The sequence below is a fragment of the Camelus ferus genome, chromosome 5 (genome assembly GCF_009834535.1).
Source record: "Camelus ferus isolate YT-003-E chromosome 5, BCGSAC_Cfer_1.0, whole genome shotgun sequence".
NCBI lineage: Eukaryota > Metazoa > Chordata > Mammalia > Artiodactyla > Camelidae > Camelus > Camelus ferus.
The window spans coordinates 58,240,451-58,251,610 of NC_045700.1; the positions used below are offsets into that span (position 1 = coordinate 58,240,451).

The 11,160-nt window shown below is 34.7% G+C and overlaps 1 long non-coding RNA gene across 1 annotated transcript in view; it reads left to right on the forward strand.

Annotated features, from left to right (window-relative positions):
• LOC116663706 overlaps positions 1-8,010 on the forward strand; it is a 30,385-nt gene extending 22,375 nt beyond the window's left edge. Inside the window, exon 3 of the long non-coding RNA XR_004319992.1 lies at positions 7,675-8,010. This is a non-coding gene — a long non-coding RNA (uncharacterized LOC116663706). The remainder of the gene's footprint in view (positions 1-7,674) is intronic.
• The last annotated feature ends 3,150 nt before the right edge of the window (positions 8,011-11,160 follow it).

Below are 11,160 nucleotides of genomic sequence, written 5' to 3' on the forward strand. Positions count from 1 at the left end.
CTCCAGTTTGATAATTTTGCTTCCATATTCATGAGGCATTAGGAGGGTGTTTATTTTTAAAAAAGAAACTTTTTAAATTCAAGATTTGATTTCCTAGCTCACGGAGACATCAGAGAGTGAAGGAGAGGGAAAGACGGAGAGGAACCAGACCGCGAAACTGATGGCCTGAGCCTAAACAGGAATTGCTGTGAGACCCATGAGTTTCTTAAGCGGAACTTGACAGGAGTTGTGTCCCTAGTGTAAAGACTGTGGTCAGACACAAAGAAAATAGAAGGGCGTGTGTTCTAGAAAATAAGTGCTCTCCAGTCCTTATTTCCAACTGTCTCTTCTCACACTGTCTTTTCTGGAAGCCACTGCTTGTTCAAAGATGAGGTTTAATGGAAAGTAAACTAATAAAGTTCCCGTGTATAAAAACTGCCAACAGAAAAGCAAGACACCTAGTCAAAGGACAGACATCACACACCTCAAGAAGAACCACTCCATCCAGATATAGGAAGACGTTAGAAATTACCTTTTAAAATCTCAAAATAATAACTTCATCTTTTTTTAAAGAAGTAAAGACATGAGAGATCAAAGTTTTAAGAGATCAGAAGATCGCTGCATATGAAAAGCTTGAGAACAGAACGTGGGGAAGAAATGGAAGTGAATTAAAATATTAAAGGTATTATAGAAACAAACAAGCAAAAAAGATGAAATAAAATGGCTGAAAAGAATGTCAGAAATATGTGGATAGATTTGAGCCAAAGCACATAACAAAAGGAAAATGTCAACCAACTAAATAGAACTACAAAAAATTAAATATATGGTAATAAAGGACATCTGGGCCACACATGATTCACGGTTGTGAAGAGAAGAGAACGCGAAGAATACAAAACCTATTCAAACACATAATAGGTGAAAATTTTGAAACAAATAAAGACTGGAATCTGTAGATTTATGAAGTATGCTATTTACCAGGGAACACTGCTAGAGAACAATAGATACCGGACATGTCTTGGGGGTTTAACATCACTAGTAATTGGTGTCCAGACAGCAAGGTGTAGCCTCTTATTACCAGAAGGCAGTGCATTTTAACCAGTGAACGATGTTTACAAATCCTGCAAGGAGGGAAATATAACCTTAGATTTTTTTTTCTTGGGTAAATTCTGACGTTAACAACAGCAGGTGGATAGATGATCACAAGTGTCCAAGAACTTTAGCAAATTTGGCACCAGACAGATAGACAAATACACAAAATTATTCTGTCACAAGCAGTATAAAGAGCAGAGGACTACAGAAACTACCTTGAGGTGGTGGGAAGAGAAATTATGGGGAGTAATGAATCCTTTCAAATATAAAACTGGAATCAGCCACAGTGATTATTAGTTTAGGAAGGAAGAATGAACATAACTGTATTAATCGCAAAAATCAAGGGACTAAGAGTCATATAAATGTACATTACATCATTTTTACTAACAGGGAGTAAATAGAAACTGTATTAATTGAAACATAATTTTTTTAAATGCTGGAAAATGTCAATAAGTAACAATCTATGTCAAGTATACATGGTGTCTTCGTTTTATGTTATGGCATATTATCTGTGAGTTTCAAAATTTTCAAAATAAGAATTGGTGACAAAATGTGAAAATCATTTGTTGTTTAAATAAAACTCCCATCCCTTCAAGTTTTCATTATCTTTTTAAATCTTAACTTTAGAAGAATATTTTGGGAAATAATATCACTTTTGATAAAGAAGCCATTACCTGAATTTTAGCAATACTACCAGTTTTATGGCTTTTCATTCAGTTAAATTCTGGGTTACATTCAGTTAAAATTAAATGTAATAATTTTATTAGCAGTAGAACACATATCTAAAATTAAATCTGTATTTCTATTCTTTCTCTCTAAAGAGTTATCTGGAATAATGCTAATCAAATGTTATGGATGCTTTTAGTAATTGGGATTTGGATGATTTACAAAAAACATATCTTTCTCACATTCTTGGAAAGCATGATTTTTAAAAATTGAATAATACTTAAGTGAAGTTTTATACACACACTTGCACACCCTCCATATATGGATAAATTGCCAGAAACAACAGTAGTGAGAAAATACACCTTTTAGACTTTGAAAAGCACTTTTTTATGATTTGGAAAATACTTTTATTAAGTTTGTTGTATATTCAACTACAATGGAATATACCTTTACTTTCAACTAGCCAAAGAATCACTTGCAAAAAAATAGCACTTGTCAAAAAACAAAATTATAAATGTCAGATTTAATATAACAACAAAAATTCAGGGAAAATTATCACAAGCATAACAGGAAATAAGTTTTCTTAACTCTTAAAATTTCATCATACTATAAGAAAATATACATTCGCTAGTAAAGAACCTAGGACATGAGTAGAATGAGTTAGAAAGGATAAAAAAGAAAATAATTGTTAAAGATTTTATAAACTCTATAGTACCTACAGAAATTGAATGTAAAAATAATGACACAATACCTTGGTTTTGGGCTATTTTAAAAGTGAGAATTAGCAAGTTTTATGAGTAAGTTTGGAAAGACAATCCTCACTGCTTTCTTACTAGTTTGAACATTAGAACAACATTAAGGAAAAAAAATTTCCAGTACAGTCAGTTCTTTTAAAAATATTCTTTCTTACAATGTGTTCCAAAAATATGACTTCCAGTAATGTATCCTAAGGGAGAAAAAAAAAATCTGACAATGATACCGAAGCTCTTGGTGGTGGTGTATGAAACAGTGGGAAAAAAAAGGACTTTAGAGAAAAACTGTCTGAGTTCAAATCTTATCACTGCCTCTTACTATCAGCATGACTGTAACCTCGCTGTGCCTCAGCTGTTTTTCTGTAAAATAAGGATAATTATAGTCACAGGGTGGTTGTGAAGATTAAATAAGTCCATATAGATATGTGGTTAGAAGAGCTAGTGTTAACTGTTATTACATGCAAATATCCCATAATAGTAGTATTTATAACTGTAAACACTATAATGAACTTAAATGTCCAAAAAAAAAAAAAAAAGGAATGATTAAATAAATCATAGTCCACATACAGAATTCTGACACCACTATAAGATCTTTCTTGACATGGGAAAATGTTCATTTATAAATGACACTAGGGGATTGAGGCAGATTACTAAAAGTTATCACAAGTAAGGCTTCAATTAGTCCTAAGATTAGGTAAATATTTCAAAATGTTTATAGGAATCTAGTGAATTATGCCTGATTTTTCCTTCATGTTAATTTCTTTTACAAATCTACACATGCACCAAATTTTTATATTGAGCATTTATTGGCTTAATAATCAGAAATTGATTTTAAAAAATTGTCACTCATGAAACAAATGCACATTTTCTTGAATTCAGTGACATGAATAATTAATTCTTGGCTACACTTTAATTATGAGTACACTGGAATATTTAGGCTCGGTAAGAGTTCACTTTTCTTTTTCAGTGTTCAACAGATTTATCAGCAGAATGGATGTGAAAGGTTAATAGGATTATGAAGCAAGAATCTCTCCAGTTTCTTATCTGTTTCTTTACTGCATGCTCTGAGTATACTTACAGAAAGAACAAATAAAATTGTACTGAAAGAGAAAATGTCTTAATTCTCTGACTGAGAGGAAAGAATCAGCATGAGAGAGGATAGAAACAACCTGCAATTTGTGGCTAGGACTGTAAATAAAAGTTAAGAAGAAATTTCAACTTTTTCCTCTCTGCTGTAGTCTCAGGTGCAAAACAACATGAGCCATCACTTCTAATTGAGAAATGAAAGCTGTATTTACTTATATGTTGAGAAAATATCTAATATATCAAAACAAGATTAGGAGAGAAAAAAGAAAAATAGGGAATATTTTATTTCATGTACAAAAACATAATTTTCACAGGAGAAAATGTTAGCTAAATCAGTATCCAAAAGTGCCAGTATCTCATTATTTTAAAATTTGTCTTGTATCTGTAATAAGGCAGAATGAAGGGACTGTTGCTTAGTGAAGCCACCTTCACCAATGATCTCAGCTAGATCTTCTGTATAACTTGCTGCAGCTTCTGCATCACACTTGCTACATCACCTTGTACTTTTATGTTAGGAAGATGGCCTCTTCCATTAAACCTTATGAACAATATCTGCTAGCTTCAGACTTTTCTTCTGCAGCATCCTCACCTCACTTAACCTTCACAGAATTGAAGAGCGTTAGGGTCTTGTTCTGGAGGAGGCTTTGATTTAAGGGAATGGTGTGGCTGGTTTGATCTTCTATCCAAACTACTCAAATTTTCTCCATTTCAACAATAAGGCTATTTTGCTTTCTTATCATTCATGTGTTCATTGGAGTAGCACTTTTAATTTCCTTCAAGAACTTTTCCTTTGCCTTCACCACTTGGTTTGGTGTAAAAGGCCTAGCTTTCTGCCTGTCTCAGCTTTAGACATGCCTCCGCATTAAGCTGAATTATTTCTAGCTTTTGATTTAAAGTGAGATTACATACAACTCTTCCTTTCACTGAATACTTTGAGGCTACATAGGGTTATTAATTGGCCTCATGTCAATATTGTTGTGTCTCAGAGAATAGGGAGGCCTGAGGAGAGGGAGAGAGATGGGGGAACGGCTAGTTGGTGGAGAAATCAGAACACACACAACATTAATGGATTGAGTTTGCCATTTTATATGGACTTTGTTTGTGGTGTCTAAAAACAATTACAATAGTAACATCAAAGATCACTGGTCATAGGTCACCATAACAGATATAACAATAATGGAACTGTTTGAAATATTGCTAGAATTACCAAAATGTGACAAAGCAAAGAGTGTTGGAAAAATTGAGCCAATAGCCTTACTTGACACAGAGTTGTCACAAACTTTCAATTTGTAAAAATAAGCAAGGTCTTTGAAATGCAATGAAAATGTTATATACCTGCAGGTTGGAAGAAGGATACTTTGGTAAGATATGGTGGGAAGTGGGAGAAAGTGAGAGTCAACTAAATCTCCACCTTCCATAGTGGTAAATAAGTAATGCTTACAATAGAAAATCAAAGAGTAAAACAGTAGGCGTGCTATTTGCAGATACATCAAATATATTCATCAGTACACGATAGGGCTAATCAAAGCATTAATACGGCTTTTATTTACCACTCTCAATTGCTCTAGGACACCCAGGCTTAAGTACTTTTCTGAATTCATTTCGACAAAAATAGAACAAAAGCCAATTATCTAGACAATTCTGAATAGCTCAGGCTAACAGATTCTTATGTGGTCAATTATGGGTCATATTTTCTAAGTCCTAAAAGAGAAATGGGAATAACATGTTTAAAAACAGAATGAAGACACGTGGTTTGCAGGAGAATATGCTGTGAAAGAAATCATATAATAAATACAAGGTTCAGAGGGTACTTGGGTGTGGGATGACAATGAAACTTTCAAATGGCAGCTGAGTTCTATCTCATGACATCTGTTATATGAGAGCAAAATCAGTGTGTATATATGTTATTTCAGATAATTGTATCGAAAGCCAAATTAGCCCTGATGAATACAGAAATCATGGGTTGAATATATAGAAAGAACCGTGTATTTCTTCTTTTGTTGGTATCTGTAAATTCAGCCATAGTATAGGAAGTTTTGCTCCTTCAGAAGTATTGGCAAGAATCTTCCAAGAAATACTCTTTCATCCCTCCCACTCTCACATACCCACGTTGATTGCTGAGTCAGAAATGGGCCTGCTGGATTCGGAGCTCAAATGCAGCTTTCTCTTTCTGCTTCTGTGCATCTTGAAGTAAGTGAACCTGGGTCTTGGGCCACACTGGGCTGGAGGTCTGCCTGACTTCGTCCCGGCTCTTAGCGTTCTTTGTACTTACTTAAGTACAAAGTACTTATTTAGTACAAAGAAGGCCTTCATCCTGCATGTAGCTGCCTAAGAAGTTACTATAAAAGATGCAGAACAACCCAGCTGACACTTAAATAATATAAACTGCTGGATTAAGAATCTCTACAGCAAAATCCCCAAACAGGACAGAATAAAACAATCATTTAAAACTAAAATGTCTTCTTGGTATAGTCTTTGCCGTGTATGCTTACTTCATAATCAAAGGGCAAATTGGAATTTCCATAAAAAACAAAATTTTCTGTATCTTTAACATTTCATTATGTACCTATGAAACAACTTGGATAATATGAATGTCTTATAAATTTTGTATTATATAATCCTGGGAGAGTATTCTATTTTGTTTTCTTGTATTGTTCCCAATCATTTCACTGAAGTATTTTGAAACATCACAGCTTGGTTACCATGACTTTGGTGGTACATTACAGGATGCCCTGGGCCCGTATGTAGAGAAAGGTATTCCTAAATTAAGCAGCAGAAGCCCCAGGAATCCTGACTTTGAGCCAGCAGGGGGTGATCTAAGGGTAAAGTATGTTAGAGGCCAGACGCTAACTGGGAAGTTAGTGGCATTTGAGAAGGATTTGGGTTGTAAGTAAGAATTCCAAGAATGATTTAGAAATGGGATTCTGTTAAGAGTCTATGTGAACCTTAAGCCATTGTGATTTTGTCATTTAAAAGGCTGTAAACTCATAAGCTGTTGAGGCCCAGAAGGAAACATTTACAGTCATATAAATGCCATTGATTTACTTCTCAAAATACACTCCTAAGTAATTTTGTATTCTGAAAATGTTTTCCCATGGTGCCTGAACATTATACAAAATTATGAAATGAGAGTGAGTTCTGCAAATGTGACTAGAACAAGTTATGTTCCTTAGTTTGTATTCATGATGTTCCTCACTCAAAGAGAATATGGCTGAGAACATTATAGACTAATACTTTTTCTTTTTCTCCACCTGAAATTATAATCGTCTTATTAAAGACTGACTAAATTAACTTTCATAATAACAGATTGGAGAGAAAGGACAATGTAGGAAAAGAAAAAAAAATTTTGTTGAGGATGGCGGAAGAGTGAAGATTATAATTGATGAAGAGGATAGAATTTGGAAAGGGAATGTTACAAACATTCCTGAGAATTATACACTTTGGTTCTCTTCAAAATTCTGTGAAAAATATGTCAATGGTCTTCAACTGTTTGGAAAATAGTTTAGCTGCTGAATTATATTTGTTTGACTTCTAAATGGCTTGGACACACCCATGGATATAAGTAGCATTACATCTGTAAATAAATAAGTATTTATATTTATTAAAATAAAGTAAATAAATTTATTAACATCTACAAAGAGAAAGCTAATCCTATCTCACTCTAGCAATATATTCCTGGGCATTGCTTTCATATACTGAAGATGAAAACTGAGAAACAGCTGAAAATGTGTAATTCTTTGGCAATGATTTTTCTAACATTATCTCCACTAATCACAAGCCGATTATTTGATTTATCCAATACTTAATTATGTAACTCTACAAATTTTTCTTATGTAGGAATCTTTGGAACAGTATGCAGTATTTTTATGTAAATTCTCTTGATGTTGAAATTGGATTTGCTTTTCAGGAGTTGTCTGGCCACTTTAGACAATATAATTCTAAGCCATCTTGTACATTCTGTAAACTAATGACCTACTAAAGAAAACTCTGAAATACAAAATTTTGAGCTGTTTTCTATGTTTATGTTGCATGTACAAACTTGCTTACAAGAAACTAAAATAGAATTATGTGACTCATAAGGAAATATTTTCTCATTCTACAGATTGTTAGAAAAAAATCATGAGACATGGCCAACCTATTTTCTTGGAGAAGGAAGAAAAATTCATAAAGTAATACAGCTCATGTAAACTTTTGGTGAAGCACACTTCTCTGGAAATAAGACTTTAAAACATATATAACTTCAATACCCTTCAGAGCCAACTTCTTTTCTGCAATCTGTGTTAATCTGAAAATTCATTGCTTGTCTCTTGCTCCACCATTTCCAAGAACTTTAGACTCTGAACTATTCAGCTCCACCCCTTATATGTGAATATAAGTTACTCTTGCAGCATCTTCAAAAAAGACCTTGCCAATAGAAATAAAAACAAAACTAAACAAATGGGACTTAATTAAACTCATAAGGTTTTGCGCAGTAAAGGAAACTAAACAAAATGAAAAGACAACCTACAGAACAAGAGAAAAATATTTGCAAATGATGTGACTGACAAGGGCTTAATTTCCAAAATATACAAACAGCTCATACAGCTCAATAACAAAGAAACAAACAACCCAATCCAAAAATAGGCAGAAGACTTAAGCATTTTTCCAAAGAAGACATACAGACGGCCAACAGGCACATGAAAAGATGCTCAATGTTGCTAATTATCAGAGAAATGCAAATAAAAAATACCATGAGGTAATCACCTCACACCAGTCAGAATGGCCATCATTAAAAAGCCCATAAATGATAAATGCCAGAGAGGGTGTGGAGAAAAGGGACTCCTCCTACACAATTGGTGGGAATGTAATTTGGTGGAGCCACTATGCAAAATAGTATAAAGATTCTTTAAAAAACTAAAAATAGAATTACCATATAATCCAACAATCCCACTCCTGGGCATATATCTGGAGAAAACTCTAATTGGAAAAGATACATGCACCCCAGTGCTTATGGCAGCACTGTTTACAATAGCCAGGACAAGGAAGCAACCTAAATGTCCACTGACAGATGCCTGGATAAAGAAGTTGTAGTGTATTTATTCAATGGAATACTACTCAGTCATAAAAAGGAATAAAATAATGCCATTTGCAGCAACTTGGTTGGACCTGGAGATCATCATACTAAGTGAAGTAAGCCAGAAAGAAAAAGAAAAATACCATATGATATCACTTATATGTGGAATCTAAAAAAAAATGAGACAGCTGAACATGTTTACAAAACTGAAACAGACTCATACACATAAAAAACAAACTTGTGGTTACTGGGGGGAGGGGGAGGGATAAATTGGGCATTCAGGATTTGTAGATACTAACTACTATACATAAAATAGATAAACAAGATCCTACTGTATAGCACAGGGAAGTATATTGAAAACCTTGTAATATCCTATAATGAAAAAGAATATGAAAAGGAATATATATATACACACATATATATAACTGATTCACTATGCTGTACACCAGAAATTAACACAACATTGTAAACCAAGTATACTTCAGTTGAAAAAACAGAAAGATCTTACCATCTATTTGTAAGAAGGGTGGTTAACGGACAGCCTCCAGCTATTAGCACCTTGAGGATCTGCCTCTCTTTTGAGTCAAGGTCAAGCACTTCCAGAGCAGACGCCCCATGACTGAGCATAGTGAGAGCAGCAAGACCCAGCAATTTCTGCACAATGAAACTTATCTGACTTGTGATCTCTGCTCCAGAGCTCTCCTTTGGGTTGACTAAGACTTTGTCATAAATGTATTATAGTCTGAGACTTCCTCTGCCCAATCCTGCTTCCTCTGATCCCAGGGGTTACCTCTCAATAAATCTGTGAGACTTCTAACTTCATTTCAGCATCTGACCAGAGGCTATTAAAAACTCCATACATCCAACATCAAAAATACATGTCTGGATCTTATTTGCGCAGATGATGATGTGAGAGGGAAGAACTCTGGACTCGTAGCCAGAGGATATGCGTTTAAGCCTTGTTTCCTACATTTTCTAACTTTATGCCTGGTGAAATCATTTAACCTCTCTCATGATTAGTGTCCTCATCAGTAAAGTAAGTATTTTGATATCTCCATGCCCAGATGATAGCTTGAGGCCAAAATGAAAGCATGTATGGTGAGGGGTTCTGAGAAATGCTCTAATGCATGGATTATTAAATGAAGTAAATGATCATCAAAATGTAACTTTGTTTTTAAATCTCACTCTCACCCCATCCTCTGTCAATATTAATTGTCCTTAAGGTGTTAGAGAAATAGACCAGTTCATATGTATGAACAAGATTCATACGAACCTTTAACTGAAAGGAAACATCAACACTCATCATTCTGTAGAAAATATTATCTTACTTCTCCAGACTTTTAAGGGATAATAGATGTATTTGCATCATTTGTGCAAAAATGTCCAAGCAGAGTGACTAAGTGCTGAGAAATCAAATATGATAGTAGGATTTCTGCACTTGTATTTCTGCAGAAAGTCTGCAGCATAAACAGTCACGGCAAAAGTGTAAGAAAGAGAGGTAAGTATCCAAGTTACCATGATAGCACAGGGAAGGGTTGCTAACTGTCTTTCAGGGATCAGTGGTGATTGTATAAAGGAGGTGATATTTAATCTTCATGTGAAAAGTTAAAGAGACATTGACCAGCCCAACAAAGGCAGAGTATGGGAAACGCAAGTAGATGAACTGGCATTTACAAAGGTCTGGGAGTACAAAAGAGCAAGTTTCTTTTAAGTAACGTAATTTGTTATATTTGTCACGTTGGTATATATGGTGTTTGTGTAGGACCGAAGGACACGAGTACCCGGGAGAGCTGGAAGTGAAAAAAAGCAATCAGGTCCTGAGCAGCTCTTGTGTACCACACTAAGAGCTTTGAATCTGATGGAGTGGGAAGCAGAGAGCAGTATTTTTAGAAAGAAGAGACAAAATTAACTCCTTTATATCAGAGAAATTTTATTCTGACAGTAGTGTAGAGATAGGATATAAGTGGGGGATGAAAAGGTCAAGATTATAAAAACAAAATAGTGTATAGGTGGCAGTTCTGTGTTAAAAAAAAAAAAAAAAAAAAGACCAGTGTAACTGACAGCAATAGCTTGTGCTGGTTACTAACTGGCTGTGGGGCAGAGGGAGTGGATTGGTACCAAAAAGGAGGATCCTGGCACGTCTTTCTGATTCCTAGCTTAGGTGATGAGGTCATGACAATGCAGAAATGGGGAGATAGTTTATATTTATGTATTTTAGTTATATGAATTAGAGTACAGTTCTGGATGCAATTAACTCTGAGTTGTCCTTAAGATACCCCGAGATGTGCATGTGCAGTGGGATTCATTTCTCTTACTCAGGAGCTCTTCTGGGCTTCAGCCTAGATTGGGGTGCATAAGAGACTTGGGAGTCAATGATACAAAAAGACTAGTTAAAGCCATAGGAGTCCATCAGCTTGTCTAGGGGGAGACAAAGGGGTAAAAAGAGAGTTTGGATGTCACTATAAAAAGAAAGTTAAAAAAAGCTATTGGTACCACATATACAAAAATGGTTCACTTTTTTCTTTTACACAACAA